Below are 13,732 nucleotides of genomic sequence, written 5' to 3'. Positions count from 1 at the left end.
AAATTTAAGCTGCTGGATGTTGATTCCAGCAGCACTGGCTTACTACCAATGAGCTATGTATGCAGGGATTGGAAGCCAAGCTAAGGGTCCTGCATAAACACATTTTGTAGCTGTGCGCCTGGCTGCTAGGATAATATCCACACCTTTGTGAGGGAGGTAGAAAGCATTTAACTGCTTCTGCGCGATCTCCATGCAGCAAGGTAGAGATTGCACAGACCCAGCGCAGAACCCTGCTGCTGCGACAGGATATCATCCCGAAGCGGCAGCCTGATTGGAGGACAGATGCTCAAGCCCAGATGTTCCAGTATCACACGCCCCTGACCCAATCCAGAGCCATAAGGATAACTTAAGCCTAGTCTTTCAAAATCCCGAAGAACTAGAGGCAGGAAGGCATACAGGAGTCCCAGGCTCTACTTTAGACAGAAGGAGTCTCCGAGAGCCACCGTGGGAACTCGAATGCAACAAAGTGCTGATATCACAAATTCTCAGCATTAGCGAAGAGACTGAGCAGGTGTTCTCCCCACTGCTGGAAGACACCCTGCACCTCCCATGGGTGTAACTGTAATTCATAAGCTGTTAGGTTCACCAGACAAGCTCTTCAGCCATGGAATTCAAAGATCCCACCAGGCAGTTCTCAGCCAGGGAACAGCCCTATGGCCCACCCATTTATGGAGTCTCCTGGCACATAACGCCGTACCCCACATAGCCCTGCTTGTTGCAGCACCACATACCAGTGGTGTTGTCCATGAGAACCTGAAACCCTTGCTTAGACAGTCGGTAGGAAATCCTTCAATACCAATTAAATGGCCCATAAATCCAACAAGTTGATGTGGGGCTGGTTTCTACTAGAGAACAGTCCTCTGATCTAAACCTCTCCCAGGTAGCCTCCTCAACCCAGAAGTGATGCAGCTATCACCAGTCAGTCAGCTCTGGGTGGTTCATCGGGGGGGGGGGGGGATGCAAATGTGTCTCCAGCCAGTTATGGTTGAACAGCAATCACTGAAGGTCTTCTGAAGTCTCCGCCAAAAGCTGGGTGGAACTGGTAGTTTCATTGGTGCAGAGTACACATCTCACGTGCCATTTGACACTGTCCACATTCAGGAAGAAAGAAACTAGCATGTTTCCAAGCCACTCTCATTGAGACCCAGGACTAAAGCTACCACAACAGAATCATAGCCAGAATGCTGGAGGAAGGCCAAAACTGCACCGTATCCAGAACGCCTGAGATGAATGGGCAACTCTGCAAAGCAGTCATGTGTGACATCAGGTTGATAAAAAGCCTCACACGTTAAGTGGTTTGCCATCATCTAGAGGTGGCTTAAACCAGATTGTGGCAAGCTCACCTTCAAAAGCCAATCGTTGAGGAAGACTAGTACACTCAAAACCTTTGAAAAGGTGCTGCAGTCCCTTTTGTGAACACTCGAGGGACACTGGTGAGCCGAAAAAAGGAGGACAGAAAACTGATATCACTTTTTGGACCATCTTGAATCATAGGAGGTCCAGCTCTGGCATCCAGTCTCATGAAACCAGGGTAGATAGAACCTGAGCCCATGTGAGAATCTTGAATGTGCTCTTTTTAAGGAAGTGAGTGCGAGAAAGAAATTGAGCGAGAGCACACGCGACTGTGCGTGCCTGCGAGAGCGCCCCTAAGACTACATGAGACAATGCGCGTGAGAGCGAGCAAGTGTGAGTGAGCGAGAGCAAGTGTGAGTGAGCGAGCGCAAGTGTGAGTGCGTGTGACAGAGCATGTGATAGAGAGCATGTGAGAAAGAGAGAGAAGGGAGGGGTTGACTACCCAGTCTCCAGGGATGAATTCAAGCCACTGGCCTCTTGAACGTCAACACGAGATTGCCATTGTAGGGAGGAGCATCATCCCCATTGTCATCATCCACATCATCTTGGGTACAGAGTGCTTGAAGGGGAGTCCTTGGAATTGGTAGTGCTTAGTCTGAGTTAGACAAGATACTGGACTCTTCCTCCAACGTTTGCATCAGAGCCAGCATCATGTTCCAAGACGTACAGTTTAGCTTTGTGGAACCAGAATGCCTTCGGATTCCCCTGGGTGCAGTGTTCACATGACAACCTGTCTCGCAGACATCTGTTTGAGGCAAGGTTGAAACACTGTTGTTCAGCAGGGACATGTCCCCTGTATACTGGAAAACAATTTTTAGAAGACGTTTGTCAAAGAGGAGGATTCTTTGGGGCACTGGTCTGGCGCTCACTCAGAAAGTGCAGAAAGATAGAACCCGTTAGTACACAGGGGTGGTGCTTATATGTGGCTCAAATTTCACCCTACAGGGCGATAAAGCAGTCACAGAGGAGCACAATGCCACCTGCTGGTGCACAGAGGTAATGATGAGAAGAATCTCCAGACCCATTCTGGTGTCAGGGTATATTCACAAGGGGGAGAATCTGGTAAGAAGCGCCTATCAGAATATTTCTATAAGGTATTTGCTGCAGAACCGGTTTAAGTAGCTTTTCTTTCAAATGTCCTTGCCAAGATCCTCTCCAGTCTTTGTGTAACAATGCCCCTCACAGCTGGGTAGTCAGTGCCTTTGTTGTGGGTGCTCCAGGCCACAGAGGTGTGCGGTTTCAGCACTCCTGGGTCATCAGCAACACCCAAACTGAAAGATCGAGAAAGACAATAGGATGGGCCTTGCACAACAGACTCTCCTTTCAAAGTTTGCACCCGGCCGTTACTTTACACCTGCACCATCCAAGATCTGCTCTCCCTGCTGAATCGGTCTTGCGGAAGCCCAACTGTGGACGGTTTGCTTTACCCAATACAGCACTATATTTAAATGCAGATAATGTTTTTTCCACAATCTTGCATGCTCTCAAATATGTACTGTCTGCTCCTAAAACCTGGCCCAGAAAACTGATCGTGACTGAAAGGTAGTAGAAAGCAACTTTAAAAAGGAGACAGGGGAGGTGACCATCAGAGGCTTTAAGTACTCTGCATGCCTCTTTTCTGAGAACAATCTTCTCTAAGCAACGTAATAATTGCATTCATCTCTATTAATGTATTCTAACAACTTCCCCATAACTCATTTCTAAGATAACAGACCTTCCTTTTTTGGGAAAGTGACACCACCACAACCCAACACTACCTCATCCCCACTCGCTCCTCTATTAACGCCACACAACATTATATAAACGTAATGAGTGTTAGGTGTGCTCGTTAATGGGGGAAATATTCATTCTATTACAGAGAAACAGGGTGACATTGTATGCTGGAGCACACACAGCTAATCCAAATAACCAACTGCAAGAAGTTGGGATATTAGTTGGGGGGGGGGGGGGGTTGAGAGCTCTTTTCAAATCAACAAACATTGTCTGACTAAATCACCCAAAAATAAATTACAATATAAATCACTAAATAAACCTGTACTTAACCCTCAGGTAACTTTGAACAAAGTTGGTGTGGCTTAACTTCGAGACAATGTAAATATTTATGCAACACTCAGAGTATTAAAGCAAAAACACGAGAAAAAAAGGAACAAAATGTAATAAAATGGCACCAAAATGACAAATCCAATGAGTAGAAGTGGCATTAATAATAAAAAAATTTAGATGGGGGGGAAAAAAAAAAAAAAGCAGTGTCACTAGCAGTTATCTGGTCACGTTCGAACGGGTCAAAGTTCAAGCCAACCTCAATGGAGTGTGGGTCAGATATAGGGGGACCAGATTTTTTCAAGTGACAGTTTTACCTTCTCAAACTCAAAGCTGACATGAGCAGCCTCCGCAGGAGCTTCATATGGCTGCAAGGAGTTAGTTGTTGGTGCAAGTAGCAGTCACGGCTAGAACTTCATGTTGACAAGTGACTTAGGGAGTCACCGTTTCTGGCAAAGAGGAGGCTGCTGTAAGAACTTCACATGGCCGTTGCGGACACAAGGAGTCTGCTAGAGTTTAAGTGCACCGAACTCATGGATTTTCACCTTTAGCTTGGTTCAGGGTGAGAAAGTACAGTGATGCCAGCCAAGGGTCCCAGACGGAGAAAGGGGGGGGGGGGGGGGGGGGGGGGGTGGTGGCACCTCTTTAGGATCGGGACTCACTCTAGAGGCCAGCAGCAGGACACAGGCAGGTCCAGTTGATGCAGTCAGCTGGGCAGTTGCATGGAAGGCCTCTGGAAGCTTGTTGTGTCCTATTACTCAAACAGGTGGTAAGGAGGTAAGCCTACTGACAGTTGGTCCCTTCTGCGGAGCCCGGGCTCAAGGCAAGCAGGTCCAGGCTTCTTTCAGACAGCACGGCAGTCCTTTTGAATCTTCCACAGGTCTAGTAGTGTTCTTTTGAGAGGTTCTGAAGGTGCCACTTTTATAATGAATGCCAGCATTTGTGTGGAAGGCATTCCCTCACATACGCCCAAACAGATTCTAGTCTGTTCTTCCCCTAGGTTTCGCTCCAAACTATCTAGGGTGACACAGTAGGCCTGGTGTCCGTTTTGTGTGTGTTGGAGGCAGGGTCCTTTGAAGTATAATCCTGGCAGGAGAAGGTTCCTTCACATTCATCCCATCAGGAAGACCCACTCACTCTACACCCTGGCCCCATGTCTGGAAGGAATACAGAAACCACCACAGGTGAGACATTCACAATCATGTGTCCCTGGACACTGGGGAAAAAGGCCATTTGGTTTAGGCAGAAAAATGCCAAATATAAAAAAGGGGACATTTTAGAATAACTTTACCATTAAAGACTATCACTTAAGTGCAATACGAAAACCCAGTGTTCTCTATGGGAGTGAAAAGAGAGCCTTACAACTGTGGAAAACGACTTTAGGAGTTTTTCACTGCAAGGACAGGTACAATTTAAGCACCTGTCCTAATCTTTAAATACCAAGCACCCGGCCCCATAAGCCTTTAGTACCTACCTTTGGGGTGATGTATTAATATTAAAAAAAAAAAAAGGTGTGGTTAGGCCCCTGCAAAAGTTCAACTTGCCAGCTCAGAATGGTAGTTTAAACTGCAGTATCGGCTGCAGTGACAGGCTTTACAGGGCTTCTTTGATGAGCGCACAATGAGTGCCGCAGCACACTAGTAGTAGTAAATGTATAGGTCCTGGGCATACACAGTCCTATTTACCAGTGACTTATGTAAACTAAATATACCAATCATGTATACTTTAATTTGACCATATTTAGACTAGAGAGCACACACACTTTGTGCACTTAACTACTCATTAGTGGTAGAGTCCTAAAGGTCTACAGAAACTGGTTCAGCAAAGGCAGGCACAAATCTGGGGTGACCTTGCACAGAGGGCTCAGTCCATCATCAACAATAACCAATAATACTAGTCTCACCACCAACCATGGGTTCCAGAGCTGCATGGTGTAAAGGGTTTGCTTACGAACATGTAGAGCTTACTACCCTGTCGTATGAAGTCACCTTGCACAAAGCCGTGTAGACTCTGGGGCGGTTTCTTCTCATTAGTGGAGTAGTGTGGCTCACTGGTTAGAGGCGGCAGGCCTGAGAGCAGAAGTCAGCCCGGGACCAGGGTTCAATTCCCGACGCGGCAGGGTCGTGAACCTTGGTCAGCGGACTTGATAATTCTCGCTTCGGTGCTTACTCTAATCAGGGTTTCCACTCGGCAACTCTGGGCATTAGCTTGCCTAATCTCCACAACGGCCCCACCAATTCCGGGGATGCCTGGCTCCACCTTGGGGACTCCCAGCAAGGGACCATCCCACAGGGAAAGCCAGGACGGGTTCCCCAGAGTTATACAGCGCCGGGACGCCCCGTTGCTGGGGCAGCTGTGCGCTTTACAAGTATACTACATTTACATTTACACATTTACATTTACATTACTTAATTCTACAAACAGGTTCCTGATGTAGACCGTTTATTCGCATCCCCAGTCTGCAACCTCAATATAGACTTTGAACCAGAAACAATCTGGCAAGTTGGGGTCACGATTTGATTCACAGAACAGGGTACACCACAAAGTACTAAAGTAGCAGCTGTGATCCAAGAAGATTATAATCGAAAGCCAGCCAGAGGGAAAGTGACACCACCTGAAATCTGCATATCTTGGAGAGGCTGTGTGTCTGGCAGACACCTGGGGACCTGCCTAACCAGAGGGGAGAAGGCAAACGCCTCATCCCCAGGAGAGGTCTACCAGAGGAGGAGAAGAAGTCCCAGCTACAGAGACAGAGAGGAGGGGCCCAGAAAAAGCATTTTGTACAAGCGAGTTAGCCCAGACCCAACCTCTGTGGACCAAAAGAAGTCCCAAACTTCCTGCTCAACCAAGAACTAAGTTATTCAAATATTCTCCTCAGCATCCGCTTCTGCAACCACCACAGTGAAAACTGAGCATCTGTGCTGACTGAATTTGCTGTAGCAGAGGACTGCATCTCAGCACCCAGACCAGAGGAAAAGCATTACTCATTGCCAGTGCTGGAGCCTGGTCCTTTGCCAAGTTGCTGTACGGGTCACCAACCAGCAGAGCACACTGCATACTACCACTTGGACGACCCAAGCCCACACCAACAATCATGTGACAAGCACCTTATAAACAGCAAATTAACTGGTTAAACAGAACTACTTGACAGCACTTTGAGTAATATCTCAAGTGTGTACTACAATTGGCTAGGTACGTCTAAGGACTGTTCTATAGGACAAGGACCGATCAACAGATCAGTCTACAGAAAGGCCGCTCCACTTAAGGTGCAAAGAGCCTGCACCCCAGTGAGAACTTTTACTGTGTAGTAAAACCTGTAGACTTCATACCCATAGTCCTACTACTATTTTAATTTCACTCATAGTTTTGTATACAGAGTACTTTTTTTCAACAAAAAAAAAAATAGAAAAGCACCAGGGTGGACACTCACTTACTGTGCCTACTGAGCAACTGCTGAGTTCAAGGTCTATACAACCCACCCCCCTATCTGGACCGAGAAGTGCAGTAGTGGGAATACTTGAGGAAATGTGCAGCACCATAGTAGAACAGGCCATATGTTGTAAACCACCCCCATGTCCACATCTGAACCCCAGTAACTCAGGCATGCCCAGTTGCCACCTCCTACCCAACAGGACAAATTCCAACAAGGGTGGCTAAAAACCCCAAAACAAACGACAAGTCAGATAGCCTAGTTAACAGTGCCCAGGATAACTAGAGTGGACTTGGTGTTCTTGGCCATCCGACAAAACAATCAGAAAATTCACAGGGCGTAACAAAAGTCTTATACTCACTGTTAGTCACCAACTTTTGCTCCTGTAGAGAGCAGAATCTGGAGGCCTTTTATCTTGTCATCTCTGTTCTATCTAAAGAGTTATTTAGCACTTCCACTATATTTCAATTTCACCCAAGATTCTTGACATATACTTTAAGATATTTCCCACTGGATCAGTCCCCCATCCTGTTCCGTGAGGAATTCTTGATCCTGAATTGCCGAGAAGAAAGTACAGGTACGACCCTTCAGGAATACCTTCAATTTTGCAGAATTTTGTAGGTACACTTTGGCATCAAATTTTTGGTTGGAGGGGTGCAAACATCTGCCTTAGTCGCCATGTTCGCTCCCCTGTAGTGTGAGTGAAGTCTGGCTGTGCAAAGATGATAATTCCCTCAAAACCTCTTCTAGCATTAGGGCTAGCCAAATCAAAAATACTTTGTCTCAAGAGAAAATTTCCAAAGTAAACCAGCATAGCCCTTGGATATGCATTACCATCCACCCGTTGTTTGAGTACTAGGGGGAATAGATGTGCCCTCTGAATTTCTCTTGCCCACTCCCATACCATGAGTTCTAAGAATGCACCCTTAAGAAGAAAAAAATGACTTACCTGTAACTTTGGTTCTCCAGTATTGGTAACTTTCATAGATTCCCATAGCTTGCATAATTCCCAGTCGTCGGAATGGGAGTCTCGGTAAACAAACATAGCAGTACGTACAAAAGAGAAAGAAAAAGGCCTAGGCCTCATTCCCTTTTGTAGCATATCCACCTCTTTTTGCAAAAGAGACCAAAGTAAAGCAACAGCCAATCAGATTAGCCTCACCCCATAGAACCCTCCTGAGAGAACCTCAGATTTCCGTAGCTGTTGTGTAACAGTATAACCAAAACTTGCTGAGGGCTGAGCTTTCCCAGGGGAGGAGGGCTGAGCTTTCCCAGGGGAGGAGGGCCGGTGCATGGGAATCTATAAAAGTTACCAATACTAGAGAACCAAAGTTACAGGTAAGTAACTTGTTTTCTTACTCCAGTATTGGAGTAAGAATCATAGATTACCATAGCTTGAATCAGAGTAGCTAGCAGTCAGAAAGTACACTTTGCTTCCTCATTGACATACCCGCCTCCATTATCATTATTATTATTTTAAAGCAAACCTTAATCAACAGTGCAATCACAAAGAACACATAGCAAAATGTGCAAGTAACAGTAAGAAAAGGAAGGAGGGAAGAAAGGAAAGCTCACCACTCAATGGAAGAAGTTCCTCAGGACTGCCTGGCCTACAGCCGTGTCTTCTTGTGACGAGGTCTCCAGGCAGTAATTTCTTTTGAAGGTGTGTGCGCTGCTCCAAGGTGCAGCCCTGCAAATGTCTTTAATCTGAACTCCAGCAAAGAGAGCCGTAGAGGAAGCCATGGACCTTGTCGAGTGTGCTCTAACTCTGCCTTCTAGAGGCTTGCCCGCTGCAGAATGACAGTACTGTATGGCACTGGAGATGCATTGAGCGATACCCTGCTTAGACAAGTGTAAGCCTTTGCGAGGAACACTAAATGCGATGAATAATTGAGAAGATTTTCGAAATTCTTTAGTGCGGTCCAGATAAAATTTCAAGCACCGCTGCACATCCAGTGAATGAAGTGTCCTTTCCGCCGGCATAGAAGGCTGAGGAAAGAAAGCCTTGAGAATCGCTGGCTCGTTTAAATGAAAGTCCAAAGGCACCTTTGGTATGAACATTGGATTTGTCCTTAGAATTACTGTATGTCTTTTGAATTGGAGAAAAGGTTCCTGTATTGTGAGAGCTTGCAATTCTGGATGACCAGAGAGACGGTCCAGATGCAGTGCGTCTGTAGCGAGAAACTGCCGCCAAGTGAACTTTTATGGATGAATGAGCCAGCCCCACCTTAGCCAAGGACAGGAAATAAGGAAGAACCTGATGAGGTTGAGACAAGAAAGGGTCAACACCTTTCTGCTGGCACCAGATGCAAAATAGTTTCCATTTCAAACGGTAAGTCTGGTTAGTGGAAGGAGCTCTAGCCTGAGAGAGAACATCTCTTATTTCTTCCGAGAGATGAAGGTCTAAGAACTCTCGCTGCTCAGGCTCATGCGGACAGGTGTAAGGAACGAGGATCCGGATGCCAGATCTGGCCCTGGGACATCGTGAGAAGTTCCGGGATCGCCTGTAAAGGACGTGGAGGGGCCAGAGAAAGGAGGTGAAGCTCTGTGAACCAAAACTGCCTGGGCCAAGCTGGAGCTATCAGGATCATCCTGCACGGTTCCATCTTGATCTTCCTGAGTAGTCTCAGAATTAATGGAAGGGGGGGGAGGAAGGCATATACAAATGCTCTTGACGCATTCCCCAGCAATCCTCGATGGTGTAGTTTGCTTGCGTAAAACCGGCATTTTCTGTTCACCGCAGTGGCAAAGAGGTCTATTGAGGGTTTTCCCCAAAGGTGGAAAATCTCCTCCACGACAGTCTGGTTTAGTTCCCATTCGTGGCTGACTGACTAAAGCCTGCTCAGCCTGTCCGCCTTTTCGTTTAGCACTCCCGATAGGTGTTCTGCTTATAGCTATATTCCATGTAGGATCGCCCACTCCCAAATTTTTGGGCCCTCCTGCAACAACAGAAGCGATCTGGTACCCACTTCTTTGTTTATCCAGTGCATGGCTGTGTTGTCCTTGCGGAAGAGAACCGCTGAACCCTGCAATTGTGGAAGAAATGCTTGCAGTGCCAGACAGATTGCTCGGAGCTCCAGGTTGATGTGAAGAAGGAGGTGCTGGGGCAACCAATGCCCGCTTACATGCAAGTCTTGAAGCACCGCACTCCAGCGAGGCATCTGTTACAACTTGAGGATAGACCTTGGGATAAATTCTCTTCCTTTGTCCACCACAAGGCTGCTTTTCTCATTGTTGCAGTAATCACCAACTGGTCGTCGAATGAGCCGTGAACTTGCTGCCATTGCATGTCTAGTTGCTCCTGAAGAGATCGCATCCGCAACCTGCAGTGGGGTATCAGAGGGATGCATGAATAAATCACTCCTAGAAGGGATTTGTAACGGTGTGCTGAAAGACACTTTCTTTTTATCAACAAATGAGCCATGGACCTTAGTTTTTCTTGCCTTTAGAAGGATGGAAAAGCCTTGCTGAGAGACGTGTCCAGGATAGCCCCCAGGAATCGTGCTTTCTTGGAAGGGTAGAGAGTCAACTTCTCCCTGTTAAGTCAGGCCCAGATTGCTGAACAGAGTTGTGCATGCCTCGACTGTCTCCTTTGCTGCCCGCCTGGACAGGGCCTTCAGCAACCAGTCGTCCAGGTATGGGAAGACTTGAAAATGCGGTTTCCTTAGGAAAGCTGCCACCGGTGCCAGCACCTTGGTAAAGATCCTCAGGGCAGACAAAGTCCAAAGGGTAACACTTTGAATTGGAAGTTGCTCTTGGCTACTGTGAATCGAAGAAACCTCCTGTGGGCTGGATGAATGGGTATGTGAAAATACGCATCTTCAAGATCGCGAGTGGCCATAAAATCTCCCGGGTTGAGGAGACGCAAGATATCCTGGAGAGAGACCATCCGAAAGGATTGACTTATGAGATAGGTGTTTAGCTCCCTGAAATCTAAAGTGAGGCACCATTTCTCCAGCGTCTTCTTGACCAGGAAAGACCTGGAATAGAACCATTCCCCTCCCGTGAGGAGCATCTGATGAACTTCGAGCCGCAAGAGACGCAAATGTTTTGAAGGCATGACGGCAGGGGGCTTGGAAGGTGGCATATGAATAAACTCCACAGTATGGCCATCTTGAATGATGTTAAGCACCCAACGGTTTGATGTTATCCATTTCCAGTTGTGGAGGTATTGAGACACCCTGCCTCCCACAGATGATGGGGAGGTGGGTACAGCAGGCAGAGCCAGTACACCACTAGTGCCGCTTGGAAGTGTCACGTCCCTGGCGGTTCTGTTTTCCTCTAGTGTTGGACCTAGAGAAAGAAGGTCTGGCCTTGACTTGGTTGGTATGATGGTCGATAAGATTGAGGCGTTGAGCCATAAGAGGAGTACCGTTGTTGTTGGTATGAACCTCTGTAGTATGTGGTACTCTTCCCTCTGGCCCCCCGGAAACGAACCTTCCAATACTGAAGAGTACCGAGAGATCTTGCAGTCTCTGTATTCTTTTTTATGTCCTGGGGGGGGGCATCGTCTATATTTTTGCCAAATAAGGCCTCACCATCAAACAGAAGGTCCAGGATTTTGTTCTGGACCTTCAGCCGTAACCATGTTGCTATGAGCCAGCCTTGGCGATGAAGAACTGCTGTGCCTGCCAGCGAACGGAAAGCAGTCGTGGCAATATCCACGACGGAGTCAATCACTTCTGCTTATGTAGCATCTCCCTCCTGTAGGATCTTCTTGGCCTCCTGAGGGAGCTGGTCCAAATATGGTGAGAGATCGCACCAGAATTGGCGATCATATCTGCCAAGGATTGCCAATGCATTCACTGCCCTTACCAAAAGACTTACCATAGAGGAAAACCTTTTCCCCGCATTATCAAGGCTTCTGCCCTCTATCAGGAAGAGTTGTCAGGGGTGCAGGATTGCGTGACTCTCTCTGCGCCGCCTGAGATATTATCGAATCCGGCTTACCAATCAAGGACGCTAGACTATCGTCAGGGGCCTTGTACTTCTTCTCCAAGCGTGGCAAAACTGTAATGACTGTAGTCGGGGTTTTTCATTGCCTTTAAACCCGAATCCCAGACGTGGCTGACAATGGGAATGGGCTGGACCACTTTCCTGTAGTGCTCCTTAAAATCATAAAGGAAGCACTCCGTTTGAACAGTAGGCATAGGAAGTTTAAATCTATTGGAGGCTCTTTCCATCAGTCTGTGAAATCCCCCATTGTCTGCCGGGGGAGAGTCCACTGGATCCGGAGTAGGTGAAGCTGGGTCCAGGATCATATAATCATACCACTCTATACCCAGGTTAGACCTGTTGCCATCATCCTGATCCTCATCCGAGGAATCATCTTGGACCACTGGAGGTATACCAGGCCCGGGTACTTGCAGCTGTGAAACCATCTGGGATGGTGCTCCCAGAGAAACCACTGCAGAAGCTGATGGTGCAGGCACAGCATGAACTGCAGAGCAAGACGAAGCATTAGGAGGAGTAGCTTGAGAAAACCTCTTCTTAATCTGGCAACATGCCCTGAAGATCTGCCAGGAGGGAAGAAGGAACTGAAACCATCTCCTGGCCTGCGCCTTCCTGTAGACAATAGGATTGCTGGTATGAGCACTCCTGAAGTGATTCACCCTCAGAATCAGTGTCTTGACATTTTACCAACAATTGTGATGGGCTATGGGCATAGCCAAAAGAATCCTGATCATCCCCGTCAGAATCCTCTTCTTCTTCGAGTAACAGTGCGTGAGGCAAGGGGGTAACCTCCTTGGAGAAGTCATGTCTGGAGTTATCCTCTTCAAGGAAATAGTGATCCTCTGTCGACGAAGATGTCATCAATGGTACCGTCGGAGAAGGGGTTGCCAGAGAAACCATAGTCGACTATCAACGGTTGCATCGTCGTAGACGAGTTGGGCATCGTCGACACTGCCATCAACGAGCCCGTCAACACTCCTGCCGTCATCATAGTCGTCGCAGTCTCTCTCGTCGATGACACAGTCGTCGTCGCTACCATCGTCGACACTCTCGTCATAGTCGCTCCCGTCGATATGTGGAGACTAGAAGGTACCGTCAACAATGCAACTTTTTTCACCTGGGATTTGGAAGTCTTCGTCGACTGAGTCTTCTGCAACGTCGTCAACGATCTGGAATCTTTCTCAGATATTCGAGAAGAGGGCTTTTTAAAAGCTTTTGCAGACTCCACCACTGCTGTATCTGAAGATTGTCCTTCCTTCTTTGCACCATGGTGAGATTTACTAGGACTCCGGCTCTCAGACTCACGGGGGGTCTTTTTTGAGGCCTTAACAGGATGTTCTGAGGATGGTGAAGGGGAAGCCCTACCCCTTTTCACTGACCTTCTAGATGAGGTGGCAGGTGATGAATTCTCACTGTCACTTGATAGAGTTTCCTTCCTCGACTTCAGCTTCTGGAGCCAAGTGAGGAGGCGACCCTCAAGGTCCCTGAGAGTCTTTGTAGAGAAGGTGCGGCAGATCTTGCAGTCCGCTGCCTTGTGATCAGGGTACAGGCAATAAATGCAGTCCTTATGCCTGTCCGCCACATACAGTCTTTTTGCCACAGGTGGAACAAGCCTTGAAAAGGGCTTTCTTCTCCTTGTCAGACATTTCCAGATGAAATACAAAAAAATTCTGAAGACAAAATGCTGAAAAATAGTCAATTAGAGTTGAAGTGAGCAGAGCTCAAAGGAGACTCCCTTAGTACAACGTGCGGTAGAAAATCTGAGGCTCTGAGGTTCTCTCAGGAGGGTTCTATGGGGTGAGGCTAATCGGATTGGCTGTTGCTTTACTTTGGTTTTTTTTGCAAAAAGAGGTGGATAGGCTACAAAAGGAAATGATGCCTAGGCCTTTTTCTTTCTCTTTTGTACCTACTGCTATGTTATTTTGTTTACCGAGACTCCCATTCCAACGACGGGGA

The sequence above is a fragment of the Lissotriton helveticus genome, chromosome 9 (assembly GCF_964261635.1).
Source record: "Lissotriton helveticus chromosome 9, aLisHel1.1, whole genome shotgun sequence".
Classification (NCBI taxonomy): Eukaryota; Metazoa; Chordata; class Amphibia; order Caudata; family Salamandridae; genus Lissotriton; species Lissotriton helveticus.
This window is presented reverse-complemented; position numbering follows the sequence as displayed.